The sequence below is a fragment of the Mobula hypostoma genome, chromosome 2, assembly GCF_963921235.1.
Source record: "Mobula hypostoma chromosome 2, sMobHyp1.1, whole genome shotgun sequence".
Taxonomy (NCBI): domain Eukaryota; kingdom Metazoa; phylum Chordata; class Chondrichthyes; order Myliobatiformes; family Myliobatidae; genus Mobula; species Mobula hypostoma.
The window spans coordinates 230,560,072-230,584,413 of NC_086098.1; the positions used below are offsets into that span (position 1 = coordinate 230,560,072).

General features: G+C 41.8%; 1 long non-coding RNA gene across 1 annotated transcript in view; it reads right to left on the reverse strand.

Moving 5' to 3' along the window:
* LOC134337036 (uncharacterized) overlaps nucleotides 1-20,541 on the reverse strand; it is a 33,533-nt gene extending 12,992 nt beyond the window's left edge. Inside the window, exons 1-2 of the long non-coding RNA XR_010015916.1 lie at nucleotides 20,450-20,541; nucleotides 76-263 (exon numbers count right to left, since the gene is read on the reverse strand). This is a non-coding gene — a long non-coding RNA (uncharacterized LOC134337036). The remainder of the gene's footprint in view (nucleotides 1-75; nucleotides 264-20,449) is intronic.
* Nucleotides 20,542-24,342: the final 3,801 nt, after the last annotated feature.

Sequence of the window (24,342 nt, forward strand, 5' to 3'; positions counted from 1 at the left end):
TGCACTAGATGAAGCAAGCTCAGAATAGAACTGGATCAGCCTCTAGGTTAGAGGTCCTCGTTGGCAAACACTCACCTTCTTGAGAATGATTATCCCTCCCTGTGCGTCTGGGTCTGTGATGACACTGAACCTATCAGAGCTCTCTTGCACTTTGACCGTGTAGGTCATCTCTGAGTTTTGTCCCAGGTCAGTCTCCTCAGCCTTCACCCTGCCCACTGTTGTTCCGATGGCTGCCGTTTCCAGCATGCTTAGCTGGTACAACTCTGTAAAAGACAGCAGAATATGGCTCACAATTCACTCAGAGCTCCTCACCTTTCCCTCACCCAGTCTTAATTAAGTGGGCTAGCAGATGGCACGTTCTTCAGCATTTCGCAAAGAGTAATAACAGTAACTTACATTGATGTTGCTACCTGGCATCTGGTTTATTATTTTCACATTTACTGAGGTACAGTGAAAAACTTTGTTTGACGTGTCACCTTGTGAGGAGAAAACTAGACAAGTGGGATTGATCTTGAGGTTCTAGGGGAGCTGCAAAGTGTAAGCCACCGAGTTTACTTTCCTGGAACCTTGAAGAGTCCAATGAACCTGGGTGTCAAATTTCTAGATTCCATCTGGAAAGGCAAATCCTGAGTAGATAGGCAGACCTGTTGCTCAGGCTGCAAAGTGGGTCTCTGTCTTCTCCTTCGGCTTACCTTGTCTTCAGCCTTTCAGATAGAAGCCATCAAATTCTCCCTTGCTCTCCATTTCTCTTTGCAGCACTGGATGAAATCTTTGGCACAGGAACCCCAGCCATGTCTTCCTGCTCAGGAAAGAGTGGCAGAGAATACCCAATTTGGCATTTGAATGGGGACATCCCTTGCAGAGAATGTTGTAAAATGCTGTGGGCAACCTCTGTCCACATCAAATGATTGCACCACTCATTAGGTCTTTTTGAGGTCAGGTATCTAAGGGTTTCTTCCAAATCTTGGCTCATCTGCTCCATCTGACCATTGGACTGTGGGTGAAATCCAGAGGAAAGACTCAGCCTACAGAACACCTTACAGAAACACAAGTCGTGATCTGACACAATGTCCACCTGAAATCCATGGATCTGAAGACTTGGTGCAGTACAACCTTGGCCGAATCTGCCACAAATTGTAGCTTGTCCAAAGCAGTGAATTTGCATGCTTTTTAAAAGTGACTGACAATTACCATGCCGATGTTCTTCCCCTTGAAAGAAGGAAGACTTGTGACAAAGTCCATATTGATATCCATGGTCTGTCCGGAATAGGCTTGGGGTGAAGGAGCCCTTGAAGTTGGGTTCAGGGCTCTTTATACAGGGTGAACCTCGCAGGCCTGCACGTATTGTCGGACTTCTCTCACCATTCCAGGCCACCCTATCTTCTCTTGATGAACTCGAGGGTCCTGGCAATCGCTGGGTGAGTGGCCATCCTTGAAGCATGTCCACATTGAAGTACCTGAGACCGGATGGAACTTGGGATGAACAGCCAACCCAGGAAACTGTTCTTAGAAACCTCTCCTTGTGCTTGGGCTATATGAACAAGAGCATCAAATTCCCTAACAAATTGGCGCTACACTTTAGCATGGGGCAAAACTGTGGAAGGCTGCTCCTCTTGCCCATGATTTGTTGAACTGACAGGACAAAGCATCTGTTTCCTGTTTTTTTAAACTCTGTCAATAGGTCAGGACAAAATTTAAAATGGTTAAAGAAAAGAGACCGCCAGGACTGACTGGAATTCAGTCTCTTGGCATCTTGAATAGAAGCCAGGTTCTTATGGTCTGTTCAAACCCTAAAAATGGCCCCCTCAAGTCAGTGACGCCATTCTTCCAACACCAGCAGCTCTCTATTCCCAATGTCGTAGTTCACCTCTGCTGGGGACAGGCACCTGGAGAAGAATGCACATGGGAGCAGTTTACCATCGGAAGGTGACCTTTGAGACATCACTCCACCCACTCCTACATCTGAGGCGTCCACCTCCATGATGAAAGGAAGGTCTAGGTTAGGTGAAACCAAAATGGGAGCTGTTGTGAACTACTGTTTACGCTATGCAAAAGCAGCCACTTTGGTAGTCCAAACAAAAGGCCCTGTGGATTTCTTAGCTAGGGTCGTCAGCGGGGCTGCCACTGACCTCAGAATCAGGTTTATTATCACCGGCATGGCCATGAAGTCTGTTAACTTCCCAGGAGCAGTTCAATGCAATACATAATATAGAAGAAGAAGAAGAAAAATAATTAAATAAGTAAATCAATTACAGTATACTTACATTAAATAGACTAAAAATTGTGCAAAAAACAGAAATAATATAAATTAGAAAGTGAGATAGTGTTCATGGGTTGAATGTCCATTTAGGAATCAGATGGCAGAGGAGAAGAAGCTGTTCCTGAATTGCCAAGTGTGTGCCTGCAGGTCTCTGCACCTCTCACCGACCTGATGGTAACAGCAAGAAAAGCATCTGAGAAAAGCATCTGGTAAAAGCTGGCAAATCCCAGGAAATGTTGGACTTGTTTCTCATTGGATTGTGGTGGCCAGTCTCTGACTGCCTGGGTCTTAGTGGAGACCATCTTGAAATTACCATTGGAGATGATAAAACCCAAGAACGAAACAGTGTTCACATGGAATTCGGACTTCTCCAGCTTGACATAAAGCCCATCATCTAGAAGCCTCTTTGAAATGTCCCTGAGGTGAGTGATGTGCTCTTCCGTGGACTTCGAGAAGATTAGGATATCATCTAAGTAGATGAAGGCATACTTATGGAGAGTATGACAGAGTCTATGGAGTCTATAAGAGATTTTTTTCTCTTTTTATATTATCTTGTCTTTCATTATACTGCTGCTGCTAAGTTAACAAATTCAACGACAGATTCCAGTGATAATAATCCTGATTCTGATTTGATGATAAATTTAAAAGGTGTGGATGAAGAAGTCAGAATGGTTTGGAGATGCATTTCCACAACTGAGGAATCCATCAGATGATACATGCTCACTAATGGCAGGCGGTGACTAGTGGGGTACCGCAAGGCTCAGTGCTGGGACCCCAGTTGTTTACAATATATATTAATGACTTGGATGAGGGAATTAAATGCAGCATCTCCAAGTTTGCGGATGACACGAAGCTGGGTGGCAGTGTTAGCAGTGAGGAGGATGCTAAGAGGATGCAGGGTGACTTGGATAGGTTGGGTGAGTGGGCAAACTCATGGCAGATGCAATTTAATGTGGATAAATGTGAAGTTATCCACTTTGGTGGCAAAAATAGGAAAACAGATTATTATCTGAATGGTGGCCGATTAGGAAAAGGGGAGGTGCAACGAGACCTGGGTGTCATTATACACCAGTCATTGAAAGTGGGCATGCAGGTACAGCAGGCGGTGAAAAAGGCAAACGGTATGCTGGCATTTATAGCGAGAGGATTCGAGTACAGGAGCAGGGAGGTACTACTGCAGTTGTACAAGGCCTTGGTGAGACCACACTTGGAGTATTGTGTGCAGTTTTGGTCCCCTAATCTGAGGAAAGACATCCTTGCCATAGAGGGAGTACAAAGAAGGTTCACCAGATTGATTCCTGGGATGGCAGGTCTTTCATATGAAGAAAGACTGGATGAACTGGGCTTGTACTCGTTGGAATTTAGAAGATTGAGGGGGGATCTGATTGAAACGTATAAGATCCTAAAGGGATTGGACAGGCTAGATGCGGGAAGATTGTTCCCGATGTTGGGGAGGTCTAGAACGAGGGGTCACAGTTTGAGGATAGAGGGGAAGCCTTTTAGGACCGAGGTTAGGAAAAACTTCTTCACACAGAGAGTGGTGAATCTGTGGAATTCTCTGCCACAGCAAACTGTTGAGGCCAGTTCATTAGCTATGTTTAAAAGGAAGTTAGATATGGCCCTTGTGGCTACAGGGGTCACGGGGTATGGAGGGAAGGCTGGGTTCTGAGTTGGATGATCAGCCATGATCATAATAAATGGCGGTGCAGGCTCGAAGGGCCGAATGGCCTACTCCTGCACCTATTTTCTATGTTTCTATGTTTCTATGTTTCTAATGATGGGCTAGGGAGTGGGGTTGGGCAGGTTGTGGAGGGAGGGAGGGACATTCTGCTAAAATTAAGATACACAGACATTTTGGGGGTTGGTAAGGTTTGAGGAGATGAGTGCAGAGGGGGTGTGAACGGAATGAGATTCTTGATTAGTACTGTGCAAGAATTTGGAATTGTAGTGTCATTAGATAGCTTCACTTGCCACCATTTAGCTCAGTTCCCTTTAAACCTTTCCTATCCATGTCCCTGTACAAGCACCATTTAAATTTTGTTTCTGCCTCAGCCATTTCTTTTGACTGTTCCATCCTTATACTGACCATTCACTGAGTGAAAAGGTTTACCCTCAGGTTTCTAGTAAATCTCTCCCATATCTTCTTAAACCTATTCCCTCTTGTTCTTCATTCCCAGCCCTGGGAAAAAGACTATCTATCTGTACATTCCCACTATCTATGTCCCTCATAGCAACTTTAACAGCAAAAGATCTACAGGCCATTATCTTTGTACAACAAGTGATCAACAATCTGAACCATTAGTCCAAGCCAGGACAATTCTTTGGAGAAAACAGTTAGATGCTTTAAGACTTAGATATATTGAGGGGTGGCCAAGAAGTTTCAGATCATCTGAATGTAATATGCTGCATCATTTATCATTTTATTATGACCTATCCAGAGTAAAATACCACTGTTTGTCTCCAGTTGTGTGATTAATTATACAGGCTGACTGCTGAGCACAATGTAGGAAATGGCTGATCTTTATTACCCTGCATAAGATACTGGGCATTCTCAAACATTTCCCACATTACCTTGAAAAAGAACAGCATTACAATAAATAATAAACCAGGGATCACACAAAGAGCCTCATTCTTCAAGCTGCTAAATGCACCATTCATTGTTGTTGAATCAAAGACTGTATTCCTCTCTTGTTAAGTAAAATAAATAGCTGACTTTGGCAAATTGGTACAGTGTTTTTCATACCATCCTTAAAGATCATTTCATCATGTCAGTACAGCAAGGTAATACGAAAGAAAGAAAATAACAATACAGAATATAGCACTACTGTTAAACAGAACGAGTAGTGCAAATTAATTGCAAGGCCACGATAAGATAGATTGTGAGGTCAGAATTCATCCTATTGTACTAGAAGTCCATTCAATAGTCTTATGACAGTGGGAAAGATGCTACCTTCCCACTTCCTGAAGAGAAATTTCCTTTCACTTTATGTCACTTTATCACTCTGTCCGTTAGGTGAGACAGGCTTCTGTCTGTCCAATGGGTAGAGTTTTCATGACTTCCATAGGAGACAGTGATAGCTGTTATAGCAACTGTGTCGTCCTGTTTCAATTTCAGTTCCAGCCTTGGGTTCTGGATTCTTTAATACTGAATGTTTTTCTTCAGAGACTTTGAAGACCGATGCATTCATTCCAAGACTTGCAACGCGTGCGACGCTGTGGGCATTGGGACTTTCACAGCATGTCATTTCAAGTGGCTGCATGTTACACAGAGTAGTTTGCTTGCTTCCGTAATTACTGACTTTCTCAACAAATTTATCCCAGGACTGTAATAGTATAAAACTAAATCTGATTGCCTGCTTAAACTTTCAGCCCTCCTCTTAGGTTTACCTTCTCCATGTAACTATGGGCATCTATTTCATGAAATATCTCGGAATCAGAATCATGTTTATTATCATCTGCATGTGTCCTGAAATTTGTTAGCAGCAGCAGTTCCATGCAATAAATGATAATATAGAAAGAAAAATGAATAAATAAATAACCAAGTAAATAAATTACAGTAAGTATCTATATGTGCAAAAACAGAAATAATACATATTAAAAGAAAGAAAAAAATGAGTTTTCATTCATGGGTTCAATATCTATTTAGGAATCGGATGGCAGGGGGGAAGAAGCTGTTCCTGAATCACTGAATGTGTACCTTCAGGTTTCTATACCGCCTTCCGAATGGTAACAATGAGAAGAGGGCTTGTCCTGGGTCTTGGAGTTCCTCAGTAATGGACATCGCCTTTCTGAGGCACTGCTCCTTGAAGATATCTTCCACATCTCAGAAAGATAGGGTGTGAAAACGTAATTGTGGCTGGTGGTATTCCTGTTGCTGAACGTAGCAATGCTCAGCAATAACATTCTTCCTTCCCTGATTTTTCCCTTGACAATAGCAGTAATGATGACTTTCCCAGTCATTTATATAAATCAATGCACTTCACTATGGCCTTGCCAGTGAGCTTCATTGTACAATGTATGAAGAAAATATGCAAACTTCCTGAAATGTGGAAAAAGGCTCCAGTACTTTCCCAGAGTATATGATACATAAACTCTTCTTGGGCTTCCAGCCGGGTACAAGTGTTAATTTTAACCAACATTCGATGACAAACTCTGCCATCTTCATCAGGGATAATGCCTAGGCATATCTAATCTGTTGCCCGTCCCTCCTGATTGGTTAGTACTCAATCAGTCAGGTTTCTGCTGTCCCATCTTGTTTAAAATCGTATTCCCGCTCTTACTTAGAGTGAGAACTTTGTCCTTGTTAAAATTCTTATTCTCTAGTCTTATTTCAATGGCTTCCTTAACCAGGCTTCCAGAAACCATATAAAATCACCAGCATCCTGAAGAAATACCAGATTAATCCCATCCACAAACTCTAAAGAATCTCAAATTCCAGTTTATACGGGTCAAAGATGACTTGGGTCTCAGGATGGCTGGCACTTACAGAATTCTCTGTGAATGCAGAGCAGCGTATATCAGCCAGACAGGATGCACGGTGGAAACTTGCATCAAGGAGTGCAAGGCATGTCTCCATTTCCGCTACCAGCAAAATCGACAGTAGCAGAACATTGCAAACGCAGTGACTACAGGATTGACTTTGATGGCACAAAGATACTATGCTGCGCCAATGGCTTTTGGAATTGTCTGGCGAAGGAAAACATTGAAATAAGAATTTTAACAAAGATGAAGGTCTCTCTTTGAGCAAGAACTGGAATATGAATTTAAACAAGGTGGGACATTGGAAACCTGATTGATTGAGGACTAACCAGTCAGGAGGGATGGACGATGGGAGTTGAGTACATACAGTGACATGCAAACGTTTGGGCACCCCTGGTCAAAATTTCTGTTACTGTGAATAGCTAAGCGAGTAAAAGATTACCTAATTTCCAAAAGGCATAAAGTTAAAGTTTTAACATTAATATTTTAAGCAAGATTACTTTTTTATTTCCATCTTAGAAACATAGAAACATAGAAAATAGGTGCAGGAGTAGGCCATTCGGCCCTTCGAGCCTGCACCGCCATTTATTATGATCATGGCTGATCATCCAACTCAGAACCCAGCCTTCCCTCCATACCCCCTGACCCCTGTAGCCACAAGGGCCATATCTAACTTCCTTTTAAACATAGCTAATGAACTGGCCTCAACAGTTTGCTGTGGCAGAGAATTCCACAGATTCACCACTCTCTGTGTGAAGAAGTTTTTCCTAACCTCGGTCCTAAAAGGCTTCCCCTCTATCCTCAAACTGTGACCCCTCGTTCTAGACCTCCCCAACATCGGGAACAATCTTCCTGCATCTAGCCTGTCCAATCCCTTTAGGATCTTATACGTTTCAATCAGATCCTTCTTTGTACTCCCTCTATGGCAAAGATGTCTTTCCTCAGATTAGGGGACCAAAACTGCACACAATACTCCAGGTGTGGTCTCACCAAGGCCTTGTACAACTGCAGTAGTACCTCCCTGCTCCTGTACTCCAATCCTCTCGCTATAAATGCCAGCATACCGTTCGCCTTTTTCACCGCCTGCTGTACCTGCATGCCCACTTTCAATGACTGGTGTATAATGACACCCAGGTCTCGTTGCACCTCCCCTTTTCCTAATCGGCCACCATTCAGATAATAATCTGTTTTCCTATTTTTGCCACCAAAGTGGATAACTTCACATTTATCCACATTAAATTGCATCTGCCATGAGTTTGCCCACTCACCCAACCTATCCAAGTCACCCTGCATCCTCTTAGCATCCTCCTCACTGCTAACACTGCCACCCAGCTTCGTGTCATCCGCAAACTTGGAGATGCTGCATTTAATTCCCTCATCTTGTACAGTTTCAAAATAACAAAAAAGGAAAAGGGCCCGAAGCAAAAGTTTGGGCACCCTGCATGGTCAGTACTTAGTCATACCCCCTTTGGCAAGTATCACAGCTTGTAAATGCTTTCTGTAGCCAGCTAAGAGTCTTTCAATTCTTGTTTGGGGGATTTTTGCCCATTCTTCCTTGCAAAAGGCTTCTAGTTCTGTGAGATTCTTGGGCCATCTTGCATGCACTGCTCTTTTGAGGTCTATCCACAGATTCTCAATGATGATGTTTAGGTCAGGGGACTGTGAGGGCCATGGCAAAACCTTCAGCTTGGGCCTCTTGAGGTAGTCCATTGTGGATTTTGAGGTGTGTTTCGGATCATTATCCTGTTGTAGAAGCCATCCACTTTTCATCTTCAGCTTTTTGCAGATGGTGTGATGTTTGCTTCCAGAATTTTCTGGTATTTAATTGAATTCATTCTTCCCTCTACCAGTGAAATTTTCCCCGTGCCACTGGCTGCAACACAAGCCCAAAGTATGATCAATCCACCCCCATGCTTAACAGTTGGAGAGGCATTCTTTTCATGAAATTCTGCACCCTTTTCCGCCAAACATACCTTTGCTCATTGCAACCAAAAAGTTCTATTTTAACTTCATCAGTTCACAGGACTTGTTTCCAAAATACATCAAGCTTGTTGAGATGTTCCTTTGCAAATTCCTGACGCTGAATTTTGTGGTGAGGATGCAGGAAAGGTTTTCTTCTGATGACTCTTCCATGAAGGTCATAGTTGTATAGGTGTTGCTGCACAGTAGAACAGTGTACCACCACTCCAGAGTCTGCTAAATCTTCCTGAACGTCTTTTGCGGTCAAACAGGGGTTTTGATTTGCCTTTCTAGTAATTCCACGAGCAGTTCTCTTGGAAAGTTTTCTTGGTCTTCCAGACCTCAACTTGACCTCCACCATTCCTGTTAACTGCCATTTCTTAATTACATTAGGAACTGAGGATACGGCTACCTGAAAATGCTTTGCTATCTTTTCATAGCCTTCACCTGCTTTGCGAGCATCATTTATTTTAATTTTCAGAGTGCTAGGCAGCTGCTTAGAGGAGCCCATGGCTGCTGATTGTTGGGACAAGGTTTGAGGAATCAGGGTATTTATAAAGCTTGAAATTTGCATCACCTGGCCTTTCCTAACGATGACTGTGAACAAGCCATAGCCCTAACAAGCTAATTAAGGTCTGAGACCTTAGTAAAAGTTATCTGAGAGCCCAAATCTCTTGGGGTGTCCAAACTTTTGCATGGTTCTCCTTTCTTATTTTCACTCTAAAATTGAACAAAACAAAGTAATACACTAATCTTGCTTGAAATATTGAAAAGAATGTTTCGCCTTTCACTTTATGACTTTTGAATATCAGTTCATCTTCTACTCACTTAACTATTCACAGTAACAGAAATTTTGACCAGGGGTGCCCAAACTTTTGCATGCCACTGTATACCATTGGACTAGACGTGCCTAAGCATCATTCCTGATGAAGATGGCAGAGCTTGTCATCAAAATGTTGGTTAAAATTGACACCTGTACCTGGCTAGAAGCCTGAGAAGAATTTATTCCTGAAACGATCACTGTTGAACAGTGGGCCATTATCTGTCCTCACTATTTGGAGACTAGCATATAGAGCAGAGCTGTAATCAAGCTGCAGGTTCTAGCTTTCATAGTTTGAGAATTGACAATTTCTACAAAAAAAAATCCACTGAAGTCATTGACAACTGTAGGCTAATGTGTAGATCTGAAAAAGCAACAGCAACATTAACTCATGGGGTGCTAGGTAATTGAGACACAGGGAGACATCCCTTCATCCCTGATGCTGCCTCACAGTTCCTGCTTGGTTCTGGGTTCAATCCCATCCTCCACTGCTGTACGCATGCGGATCTTGTACATTCATCCTGTGACTGCGCATACGTTCATTTCTAACGCTTCTGCTTTCTTCCACAGTTATGCTGGTCAATCGTCTAATTGGCCACTGCAAATTGTCCCCAGAGCAAGCCAATGTTAGAATGTTGAAGAAGAATTCTGTAGATTCGACAGACTGCAAGTGCTGGACCAACACACAAAATGCTCAAGGAACTTAACAGGCCAGGAATCATCTGTGGAGAAAAATGAACAATCAACGTTTCAGGTTGAGACCTTTCATCTATCCTGGGTTTCTGGGTTTGTGATCGGAAGTAGACTACAGGAATGTACATGGACTGATAGGATTGCTCTAAGAGTTGCCATGGGTCAGACATAATAAAAAATATGAAGTCTTAAAATGTGCTCGTTTTCTAACCGCTAATTCTGATGAAGGCTTTTTAGTTAAAGCAAATTCTCTCTGATGCTGCCTGACCTGCTGAGTACTGCCAGCATTTTTCTAATTTCACTTCAATCATTTCATCAGTTCTTGTAAAGCTGACATTGGATTTGCTGGGGAACCTGGACAATTGCTGATTTTATGTTGAACTAACAGATCTATTGCTGCACAAGATATCCTTCCTTTTATGTTTGTTCGATGGCCTTCATTAACAATGTCTTTGGCATATTCTGTTGGTGGCTTTAGAATGATGATGCAATTAGGTCCGACACAAGTCCAAATGAGTTTGTCACAAGCTTTGTGCAATCTTGCAGTAAAAGTATGGCATCATGAAAGAGTGTACTTTCCATGTTTCCAGCTTTGTAATTAAATTGCTGCCATACATAGTAACAGTGAAAATATTTGCTTCTTGTTGCCTTGATTTCTTTATCATTAATGCAATTGATGGGAAAACATTATGCCTGTGATCTCTATGAGCTGATGGTTTACCAAAGTTAGACAAGTTCATGGTAATCTAATATTAGAGAGAAAATCAAATTAACGCTCTATGATTTGAAAGTAAATTGAAATTAAAGAAAACCAGATCTGTTGGTGGAGTGCTGTTGTAAGAAATATTTCCTTGCGGAGTTTTTGGAGCATGCCAGCCAAGACATGAAAGCTTGTTCAGTCATTACATTTACAGACATACCTGTATCAGCTTGTACATCAGTTCACAAGTTGTAAATGATGAATTCTAACTGAGCCTGAGTGTTCTAATGAGTAAAGTGTATAACTAACGTATATCAAAAATCATCATAATTTTTGTACTGGTTTCAACACTCATTACACATTTTAATGAGGTTTGACTCACTAAAATTGTTGAATGACAAACTTTATCCTCACAGATTTCTCTCATCACAGCCTTGCAATGTTACCTCTTGGCATGATGCTCTACCTGGGGGAGTTGCTACTGTGATAAAAGTACTGTTTTGCCTTCTGTTTAATTCACTGCTAATTGCAATTTTTTTTCCGCTGATTCCTTTTGACCTGACTTTGATTTTCAGCTCTGATGCTCTACATAAACATCTTTTGAGATCTTTCTAACTCATCTGCAATTGATTTTGACAAGTTAAGCTTTCTCCAGAGTTGTTTTAATGCGTACCTTTGAAAGACTTGCATTTTCAGTTAAAGACCAGAATATGCATGTTTTGTCTCAAACATATATGAAATGAGTCAATGTTTTCTTTTGTTTCTTGCCCTGTGAAACAAAACATGATAGTCCTATGTACCGCACTGTGCAGTCATACAGTCTTTGCTTCCATTTGGTTAGAAGTGATAATTTTTTATGTTTTGTAACTCCAAAATGTCAAACTAATTGGAAGGGAAAGATGTGAGTCTGAAATGTGAATCTAACTTTGTTTTTACTTTAAGCAAGTCACACACATATGATGTGGTAGTGTTATGATGTATGCATTTCACTTATTTTTATATATAACCCGTGATGTGATGTGAGGTCTCTGTCAGTCAGAGTTGACCATGAATATTGCATCCTTGCTGTCTAGATATGCAAGCCTGAGCAGTATGATATGGAGAGAATGCGGTTGCTTGTGTAGCAAGCTCCCCCCGCCCACTCATTTGATGAACCCAAAGGAACGGCAGAGACCGATTCAGTTTGGTACCAGCAGTGTCTCAGGAGTTGCCATTCAACATTGAACCCATTGGACTTGCCTTAGGGACTCCAGCTCTGGATTTTTCATTTGGGGTTTACTCCTGAAGCCTTCCCCATGAGTGGGTGTAGCCACAAGGCAGCAGAGGTTTGAGATCAGAGTTTTCTTTCTCCCAGATGAGCTGTCAACCATGGCTGATGAGCCTCATCTGCCCAAAGCGACTGGTTTTAAGGCACCAGTAACCTGCCTTTGACCCTTCTCCTGTTAGTAAAGATGGTTCCACTCATCTTAGTAGCTAAGTCACAATTGACAGTCAGGAGTAGAACTTGGTTGTCAAAGGCTATTTGAGGCTCACACCATTAGAAGAATAAATAGGTAGTGGGAGTTTGTCCCCATTACCACCCATGGTTATAACAACACTAAGGAACCAAACAACTTTAAGGAACCCAATTCATAACCTGTAATGAATCATTTAAATGAACAAGAATGCTTAATTAAAGTATGTTTTTACAATATTACTCAAATGCATCTAAAATATTAAATACACAACACCCCTCCTTGGTTAGCAACAGTATAAACTCCAACTCAATATAGAATACATCTCAATTTATATGCATTTATATATATTTATATATGGTACACTATGCAATGCAAATACAATAGAGACATCCACAGTATACTAAACTTTAAATTCTCCCATTCAGGCCAAAAGACTTCGTTACTATTGTTGCTTTCTTACTCTTGTGGGACTCTGCTTGGAAGGACAGACTTCTGGCTGAGAAACAATCTCAGGTTCTGGGGCTTCCTCCGTGGTGGTTGTAGGAGTTGACTCTGGGACTGCAGAACTGTTGACATCTCGAACAGTGCATGGCAAGCTTCACTGGATGATGTGGAACGTGATGTGTCCGACGTCACCATTTCCTTTACCTTTTGGAAAGCCACCTCACACTGCTTTGTCCATTGCTATTTCTTCCCAATCTGTAGTAATGAGTTCAAGGGGTGGAGCACAGTAGCTAGGTTTGGCAGAAACCTGTTATAGTAGTTGACAAGTCCTAAATTAGACTGCAACTGTTACATATCCTTTGGCCTTGGGATTTAACCCAATTTAAGATGGCGCTGGTGAAACACTGGCAGCAAACACAACAATTAACTACTTTATTACTCACATTTTTTCTCAAAAATGGTCACTGCAATCAATAGCTTGTAACTCAGAGTTGAACTTTTGAACTGCTTGTATAACCTGGCATTTTTGTGGTGTGAACTGAAGTCTTGGAGGTGCAGGATGGTTGCAGGGTGGCATGTATGGGACGAATCAAGGCAGTGGGCCCCGGGTCCAAGAGCAGGGAATGAGGGCAATGTTTGCCTGCTAGAGTGGACTTGGCGTTGATTTAAAGTGGCAGAACCGAGGTAAGGCATAGTTGAGGGGCCTGACAATGATGAACAAGCTGATGTCTGACCAACTTAAGCAATGGGCCAGATTGAAAAGGTGGTGTCCAGGGTGAATGGAGGCAGTGGGGCCCAGACCAGAGAGCGGTATCAAAGCAGCTGGACGCAGGTCCAAGTGTGAGGTGCGTCCTGCTGTTTGGCCAATATAAGTGCCAGGCCAGATTGAAAAGGTCAGGCTATCGGGCCAGAGGAGAGGAATGGGCTTGCTGCTCTATGAGGTTTACTCATCGCTGCATAGAACTGAGGCTATGGGATATGACACGATTTGAGGCTGTGGATTTACTTTCGTGAACTTCAGTTCTGAATGTTATTTGCTTACTTTTATTATTTGGACAACTTGGTTTTTTTTTCCCTGCTGATTGTGGTGATCTCTCTGGGAAGGTGACTGAAGAACTGACCATTGGTGCAAGCCCTCTAATATGACATGGTTGCTCAACAGAGGGTGAAATCAAAACAGCAGACCAGGATAGGAACCAGCTTCCTTTCATGCTTCACACCAGATTTTTACCCAGTCCTCCTCCTGAACCTGCATCCTCTGCTTCAGATTCAAACCCAAAGAAGGATGAACCCTCATTTAGGGTTGAAGTTGAGAAGTGTCCAAGGTCTCAACTTGGAAACATATGGATATGGCCCAAGAGACACTGAAGTGGGTCAATAGATCACAGACTTCAATACAGACGGAGTTAGAGGGAAAAGAAAACAATAAATGCTAGGCCAAGCCGGGCTGCTAACTAAAACTCTCAAATCTAAAATAAAGCCCACACTGCGGCTGAAAGTAATAACTAAATATAGAAACATAGAAACATAGAAAATAGGTGCAGGAGTAGGCCATTCGGCCCTTCGAGCCTGCACCGCCATTTATTATGATCATGGCTGATCATCCAACTCAGAACCCCGCCCCAGCCTTCCCTCCATACCCCCTGACCCCCATAGCCACAAGGGCCATATCTAACTCCCTCTTAAATATAGCTAATGAACTGGCCTCAACTGTTTCCTGTGGCAGAGAATTCCACAGATTCACCACTCTCTGTGTGAAGAAGTTTTTCCTAATCTTGGTCCTAAAAGGCTTCCCCTCTATCCTCAAACTGTGGCCCCTCGTACTGGACTTCCCCAACATCGGGAACAATCTTCCTGCATCTAGCCTGTCCAATCCCTTTAGGATCTTATACGTTTCAATCAGATCCCCCCTCAATCTTCTAAATTCCAACGAGTACAAGCCCAGTTCATCCAGTCTTTCTTCATATGAAAGTCCTGCCATCCCAGGAATCAATCTGGTGAACCTTCTTTGTACTCCCTCTATGGCAAGGATGTCTTTCCTCAGATTAGGGGACCAAAACTGCACACAATACTCCAGGTGTGGTCTCACCAAGGCCTTGTACAACTGCAGTAGTACCTCCCTGCTCTTGTACTCGAATCCTCTCGCTATAAATGCCAGCATACCATTCGCCTTTTTCACCGCCTGCTGTACCTGCATGCCCACTTTCAATGACTGGTGTATAATGACACCCAGGTCTCGTTGCACCTCCCCTTTTCCTAATCGGCCATCATTCAGATAATAATCTGTTTTCCTATTTTTGCCACCAAAGTGGATAACTTCACATTTATCCACATTAAATTGCATCTGCCATGAATTTGCCCACTCACCCAACCTATCCAAGTCACCCTGCATCCTCTTAGCATCCTCCTCACAGCTAACACTGCCACCCAGCTTCGTGTCATCCGCAAAATTGGAGATGCTGCATTTAATTCCCTCATCCAAGTCATTTATATTGTAAACAACTGGGGTCCCAGCACTGAGCCTTGTGGTACCCCACTAGTCACCGCCTGCCATTCTGAAAAGGTCCCGTTTATTCCCAAAATGAATGCCGCTAGTCTTCAGAGTCAGTTGACTCGACAGTTTAGTTTTTCAAGCAGGGACGAATGCAAGCTGGCAACAAAATATTGCTGTGCTTTGCTCAAGTCTTGTCAAGTACTATGACAAAAAGAATGGAGTTAAATACTATCACTGTGAAATAATAGTTAGCTGACACATGCATATTCACGGGCACAATCGTCGTATCTGCTACACTGCCGAATCTGTTGTTGTGACAGAAACTGATGAACCAAGAATCTATTGACACTTCAGAAGAACTAGACCCAGATACAACTGTAAATTCAGGGCCAGCTCCTTGGGCTATTATTCTAGCAGACAGACAGCAGAGCACTGCAGCGGGCTGGCTGAGATTCCATCAGATGAAGCTACTTCCCCACACATGCTAAAGACATGTTCTGGAACATCAGAAGTTGCCAGAAGCAGAGACAGTGAATTCATCATGGAGTCAGTAGGAGGGGAGGTCTGCTTACCCCTGCCAGCCCTCATTGAGTGCGACCATATTCCCAGCAACAAGGATGAAATCCCAGTACCTGAATCTACATGTGGACATTCACACCATGATGACATATCTGACAAGATCCCCAAATTTGACCGTTCTGCTGAGATTCTCCTGTTGCTTGGCAAGGACACAATCCATACATGTACTAAAAGACCATAAGACCATATATATAGGAGCAGAATTAGGCCATTTGGCCCATCAAATCTGCTCCACCATTTCATCATGGCTGAATCAATTTTTCTCTCAGCTCCAATTTCCTGCCTCCTCATCGTATCCCTTCAAACTCTGACTGATCAAGAATCTATTAACCTCTGCCTTAAATACACATGAAGACTTGGCCTCCACAGCTGCCTGTGGCAAAGAATTCCACAGATTCACTGCCATGTCGCGAAAGAAATTCCTCCTCATCTCCATTCTAAAAGGACATCCCTCTATTCTGAGGCTGTGTCCTCTTGTCTCCCATCATAGGGAATATCCTTTCCATATCCAATCTATCAAGGCCTTTCACCATTCGATAGGTATCAATGAGGATTCATTCTTCTGAATTCTACTTAATACAACCCCAGAGCCATCAGTCACTCTTCAAATGAAAAGCCATTCAATCCTGGAATCATCAGAATCAAGTTTATTATCATCGGCACGTGACGTGAAATTTGTTAACTTAGCAGCAGCAGTTCAATGCAATACATAATATAGAAGAAAAATAATAATAATAATATATAAATCTCATTCAGTATACTTTATACAGTATTCATACATTGAATAGATTAAAAATCATGCAAAAAACAGAAATACTAAATATTTAAAAAAGCAAAGTAGTGTCCAAGGGTTCAATGTCCATTTAGGAATCAGATGGCAGAGGGGAAGAAGCTGTTTTTGAATCACTGAGTGTGTGCCTTAGGGCTTCTGTACATCCTACCTGATGGTAACAGTGAGAGAAGGGCATGCCCTGGGTGCTGGAGGTCCTTAGTATTGGATGCTGCCTTTCTGAGATACCACTCCTTGAAGATGTCCTGGGTACTTTGTAGGCTAGTACACAAGATGGAGCCGACTAAATTTATAACCCTCTGCAGCTTCTTTCTGTCCTGTGCAGTAGCCCCCTATACCAGAGAGTGATGCAGCCTGTCAGAATGCTCTCCATGATACACCTGTAGAAGTTTTAGAGTGTATTTGTTGACATACCAAATCTCTTCAAAACCCTAATAAAGTATAGCCACTGTCCTGCCTTCTTTGTAACTGCATTGATATGTTGAGACCAGTTTAGATCCTCAGAGATCTTGACACCCAGGAACTTGAAACTGCTCCCTCTCTCCACTTGTGATCCCTCCATGAGGATTGGTATGTGTTCCTTCGTCTTACACTTCCAGAAGTCCACAATCAGCTCTTTTGTCTTACTGATGTTGAGTGCCAGGTTGTTGCTGTGGCACCACTCCACTAGATGGCATGTCTCACTCCTGTACACCCACTCATCAGAAGCTGAGATTTTACCAGCAATGGTTGTATCGTCAACAAATTTATATGGTATTTGAGCTATGCCTAGCCACACAGTCATGTGTATATAGAGAGTAGAACAGTGGGCTAAGCACACACCCCTGAGGTGCACCAGTGTTGATCGTCAGTGCGGAGGAGATGTTATCAGCAATCCACACAGATTGTGGTCTTCCAGTTAAGAGGTCAATGATCCAATTGCAGAGGGAGGTACAGAGGCTTAGGTTCTGTAACTTCTCAATCAGGATTGTGGGAATGATGGTATTAAATGCTGAGCTATAGTCAATGAACAGCATCCTGACATAGATGTTTGTGCAGTCCAGGTAGTCTAAAGCCACATGGAGAGCCATTGAAGTTGCATCTGCCATTGACCTATTGTGGTGGTAGGCAAATTGCAATGTGTCCAGGTCCTAGCTGAGGCAGGAGTTCAGTCTAGTCATGACCAACCTCTAAAGCACTTCATCACTCCAGATGTGAGTACTACCGGGAGATAGTCATTAAGGCAGCTCACGTTATTCTCCTTCGGCACTGGTATAATTTTGCCTTTTAAAGCAAGTGGGAACTTCCGCTCATAGCAATGAGAGGTTGAAAATGTCCTTGAATACTCCCGCCAGTTGGTTGGCACAGGTTTTCAAAGCCTTGCCAGGTACTCCAGGTTTGAAGATGAATCCCTGAAAACAGTCCAGTCCACCAATTCAAAGCAGTCCTGCAGAAGCTCCTGTGCTTCCCTTGTCCATACCTTCTTGGTCCTCACTACTGGTGCTGCAGTCTTCAGTCTCTGCCTATACTCAGAGAGTAGAAGTACAGCCAGATGATTAGATTTCTCGAAGTGGGATAGCAGGTAGGGATTCTTGATGGTGGTGTAGCAAAGGTCCAGTGGGTTTTTACCTCTGGTATTGCAAGTGATCTGTTGATGGTAATTGCTTAGTGATTTTTTTTAGACTGGCCTGGTTAAAATCTCCCAAAACAATGGTGAAGGCATTAGGATGCGCTGTTTCATGCATATTGATCCCATTGCTCAGATCATCCAAAGCCTGATTGACATTGTCCTGAGGAGGAATGTATACTGCTACCAAAATGACCCTGGAGAACTCCCGTGGTAGGTAAAAAGGATGACACAAATCATATTTGTGAACCTCCATCGAACCCCCTCTGGATTCAGCAATCCTTTCTAGGATAAGGGGCCCATACCTGCCCAAAGGTACTCCAAGTGAAGCCTCATCAGTGCTTTATAAAATGTCAACATTATATCCTTGTTTTTATATTCTAGCCCTCTTAGAATGAATGCTAACTTTGCATTTGCCTTCTTCACCAAAGACTCAACCTGTACTGATATGTGAACCACACGCTTAGAAATGAAGAATTTGAAGAACTGTCTAAGTTGCATGCCATCTTGGACACTATCTCCCATCCACTACATAATGTACTGGTTGGGCACAGGAGTACTTTCAGCCAGAGACTCATTCCACCGAGATGCAACACAGAGCGTCATAGGAAGTCATTCCTGCCTGTGGCCATCAAACTTTACAACTCCTCCCTTGGAGAGTCAGACACCCTGAGCCAATAGGGTGGTCCTGGACTTATTTCCTGGCATAATTTACATATTACTATTTAACTATTTATGGTTTTATTACTATTTAATTATTTATGGTGCAACTGTAACGAAAACCAATTTCCCCCGGGACCAATAAAGTATGACTATGACTATGACTATGACTAATTTGTAGGCTACATCCTTACTACTTTTTAGGATTCTGTATACATCTCCTATCTGGGTCTTTTTACCGTTTCAGTTCTTTAGCTCTAACCACAATGATTCAACATCTTCTGACCCTTTGTTCTAATGATTTGATTTCATTTTTTTACAACAGAATAATGTCGCCACCTCTGTGTCCCTGTCTATCCTTTCAATACAATGTGTACCCTTGGACATTAAGCTCACAGCTATAATCTTTCAGCCATGATTCTGTCATGCTGAAGGTACAAGAAGGGCGCAAAGATCGGCGTTATGCACCAAATGCCCAATGACTGGACCTGGGTTGGATCATAGTGGGTGAGTCTGCCTCAATAGTGCTCATTAGTCCACTGTCATTGCACTTAAGATTAACCTGCTTAAGAATGTGCACCCAAGTAATTTCAGCCCATCTGAGAGTAGTATCTATATGAAAGATAAGATTGTAAGAAAAGCAAAAAACAGCCTTTGCAGTGGGTGGCACATTTGTAATCAACCTCTCAGTGAAAATATATCGGGCAAAGGCTAGAATCCTTCCTGTTGTTCAAAGACAAGTATAAGCAAGCAGAGGACATGCAGTGCATCACAAAGCAAAGACCTTTCCTAATCCAAAGTTATCTCAGTGAATTCTGTCCCTTTCTTGGCTCTGAGTGGTAACAGTTAGGTGGAGGATACAATACGAGAGCGCAATCTACTTCATAGGTACCTCAGCCAATCGTCATTCTGGGTGAGCACCATGTTACCGGCCTGCTCATCAGACATTACCATGAGCAAGTATGTCATCGAGGATGACATTTGCAAAGCAAGAACAGTTATGGCCTGTGCAATAGAACTATTTTCAAGACCACTCTTTGAGACTGTCCTTCTTTTGCCAAAGACTTAATGAAAGTCTTTTATTTTCAATAGTTAAGTTTTAGTTTCAGTAGTTAAGTTTAATATCATGGATGTCTAGAGGGAAATGTTCTGTCTCTAGAGGCACTGTTCATTTTGTATGCAGCTCGTTTTGCACAACTATCACTTCCTGTTTGTAAGCTTTTTTTTACATCATTGTCCCACGTGGGTCAATTTGGATTTCAACTTGTAGAACTCACATTTGAAAGACAGTCAACTCCATCCACTCTTAGTTGCCCTAGAAACAGCAAAATCTTTTTGAAAATTTTCTCATCAAAAACCCTGAAGAAAGCTTCTGGCTTGGGTGATTTTTGAGAAGGTGTTTAACTCCCTTCATAGTTTTGTACGCAATGTACTGTGAGGGCAGTAGAATTATCGTTGATGTCTGTGATGGTGATGATACCAGTAGTTGATCCAGACAATCCACCCACCTGCCCTGCCATGTCTTTCGCTTGGGTTACCAAAACATAATGATCCTTCTTCTCATGGTCCAGGTTGACAATAGCAGTTCGGATCACTCCTGAATTCAGCATACAGAAAGAGCAAAAACATAAGTTATTTGCTTGGAATCATCTTCATTCTTTCATTAATAAGAATCCTTTTGCACAATATACTAGCAGCAGTTAACTTTGTTCTGAGCAGCATCAATATGTCTTTGTTATCAACTAGTTATTAAATTATTCTGGTTGAATCACTTAAATACTTCTGGTGTACTGTGCTAAGCAGCAGGACCAGAAAATCTGTCTAACACATCCAGAAGAATATCCTTTAAAATCTGTGGGTTAAAATTCAAAGTGGCCTGAGATCTCTGAAGAGCAAACCTCATATCAAGGAGATTCAAATCAGGAGAAATCTGCTTTGTTATTTGGCTAAACCCAGACAGAATTCTTCTGCAAACACTGGAGATCTGAATATGGATTAGTGATGTTCTGCAAGTGTCTGTGGACTGAGTGTAATGATCCCAGGCTGTTCTAGCAGTTCTGCCCTCAAGCAGACTGTGGCAATAAACAACATGAGTCTCCAATGTCATGCTAATCTACACAGATAAGTTGTAGACTTTTTTTTACCATGATGCAGAAATGGCCACAGAGGGTATCGAGCTCTTGGACTTCGTAAACTTCAAAGGCAGAACACAGCATAATGAAACTCATGCTACAACTTCTTTCACAAATGAAAGAACATAAGCAAATAGGGGAAAGAATCAGATTCAGAATCACCGGAACATGACGAGAAATTTGTTAACTTAGTAGCAGCAGTTCAATGCAATACATAATATAGAAGAGAGAAAAAAAAAGTAAATAAGTGAATCAATTACAGAAACCACTTGGTCCTTCAAGCCTGCCCCACCATTGAATAAGTTTAATTCAGAGATTTAATTCCCGATCTTCTTAAAAAGCAAATCTATATATAAAATATATATTAAAAAAATATATATATAGATTTATATATATATAAATATATATGTATAAAGATATTATATATATATATAAAATCTTCATATATATAGATTAGATTATGAGGACACGCAGTCCTCTTTTATTGTCATTTAGTAATGCATGCATTAAGAAATGATACAATGTTCCTCCAGTATGATATCACAGAAACACAAGACAAACCAAGACCGAAAAACTGACAAAAACCACATAAATATAACATATAGTTACAACAGTGCAAAGCAATACCGTAATTTGATAAAGAACAGACCATGGGCACGGTAAAAAAAAGTCTCAAAGTCTCTTGAAAGTCCTATCATCTCATGCAGACGATAGAAGGAAGAAAAACTCTCCCTGCCATGAACCTCCAGCGCCGCAAACTTGCCGATGCAGCATCCTGGAAGCACCCGACCACAGCCGACTCTTGAGTCCATCCGAAAACTTCGAGCCTCCAACCAGCCCTCCGGCACCGAGCACCATCTCTGCCGAGCGCTTTGACCCCGGCCCTGGTCGCCAAGCAATTGGCAAAGTTGAGGATTTGGGGCCTTCCCCTCCGGAGAGTCTCGATCGCATAGTAGCAGTGATATTTCAGAAGTTTCTCCAGATGTTCCTCCATGCTTCTCACGTCTGTCTCCATCAAATCAGGATTGTGCACGGTACCTACTTAACAAATACCGATATCATTCCGGAGCGGCCGCGCACACTGCGTTGCGCCACCATCTTCTCCTCCCCTCCTGATAAAAGTGTACATTAATTACATTAAACACTTAATAATATACAATTTCAAGTGAGTATTCTATTTTTGCTTGATTAATAATTTAGTCTTGTTAAATTAGCCAAAAGGATTTGTCTTGCTAACATTTTGCCCAGTAAGATGCCCGAGGGAAAGAAACAGACAACAGCAGGAAACCATTCTAGAGAGAGCACGGAATCAAAGAAGTTTCAAGAAAGAAGGAGAAAAAAAGATGAACAACAACTGGGCGGAAGAACACAGTGAAATGCACACAGAACCCAGTTTGGAAGGACAGATACGCTTTTCAGGAAATACCCACACAGTCTGTAGTTTCATGGAGAAAGTGCAGATAACCTTCAGTAAGCCAGTTACTACATGACATTGGAGAAAGGGTAAGAGGAGTCAGTTCAACACCTTCCTTGGATGTTGTGTGGATTTCTATTTTTATAATTTTTACTTGGACTAGTTCTTCAGCGCAGAATCACTTTGGTACTGTGACTAAGCGAAGCAAAGCAAACTGGATTGATTGCATTGCATGAGTTCCAACAATTGTGTGCATAGATATGATGAGCCCTTTTCTTTATTTTGTTGGTTATAGCTATAAAATATTTTGTTAATACAATTTCAGTCTCTGTTTATACTGGTGAGAGCTAAATTATTGCTTCTTGAAGAACATTAAATTTTCATGGTGCCCATCAGTAATCATACAGGTAATGGTCTTATGTTCCCTTGAAAGAGATGTTCAAATTTTTATGTTTTTTGGTTACGCAAATCATAATCATTCTAGACCCACTTGTTTACTGGTAAAGGCCTTTCCATTGTTATTCCCATGTATTGTAGCGTTATGTTGCTGTTAACACACACAAAATGCTGGGGAACACAGCAGGCTAGGCAGCTTCTATGGAATAGAGTAACCAGTCAACATTTCGGGCCGAGACCCATTCTGATGAATCACCACACTCAGTTGCTACCGAGTGACAGAGGCCACACCTTTCCGAGAGAGTTCTTGCTGGTTAGCACCAGTGCAGATTAAAGATGTTAGGCAGCATCTGCTAAAACATAAGGAAGGTGAATTATCACTGAGCCGAGGAGTCCCTATGCATCACCTGTAGTGATTGTGAGGAAAAAGAAAGGGAAAATATGGATGTGTATTGATTATACAACACTGAAGAGATGTACAATCTGAGACCAATACACAGTTCCACAGATTGAGGATGCTCTGGCCTATTTAAGTGAAAGCAAATGGTTCAGTGTGTTGCACCCAAGAAGAGGGCTTTACCATATACCAATGAGTGAATCTGATAAAGAGAAGACAGCATTCATATGTCCTCCTGAAATTTTTAGTTTTTCTTTTATTCTCATAGTTATCCTATACTGTCCTTGCCTGGAAAACAGTTTGGTTGAACACCGTGAAAAACTTCTTTGGAAGTTTTTGAGTACTTAGGCTTATTTTCCAGCTGCCAAACATTTTCTAGGCCCCTTACCTTTGTGTTCTAATTTCGTAGTAATAAAAAAGTGACTACCATTTACGTGCTATACCAGCATGTTAACTTCCTGTGACTCATGTAAATGAGTACTTACATTTCTTTCCTCTTCAAGATTTAATGGCTCCTCTCCTTTAAAATTAACTCCTAATTTTCTGTTTCATTTTATAACAATGGGTAGCTCGATACTTCCTCCGCTGTACTCCAGTTCCCTCTACCTCCATAAGCACCTGCTTTAAAAACCTGTGGTGCAGACTATTTGAAACCAGATTTATCAGTGTTTGGCCCACTATTTATTCCAGGACTTTTTCTTTTCCAATTTTTAATTCTTATCAGAACACATTTTCTAACATATTCTTTGAGATTTGGCCTGTGGATCTCGATGCAGGATGTTTTTTTACAGATCAGCTATTTTACCCTCTGTCCTGTTATAGTTTATTTTTATCTGTTTCTTAAGGACCCACATTACTTTATTAATCTCACCATTTCCACTATGTTGCAAAAGTTCATAAAACATTTTTATGCTTCTTTCCAGGTTACTCACATAATTTATTATACATTGATCAAAATCTTCACTATGTCTTTATATTTTTCAATGAGATTATTCACTCAAACTCCACTTCTAGTGGTAGCTAAAAGGTTATTCCCATTCCACTCAGTTAGCCGCTCCCACA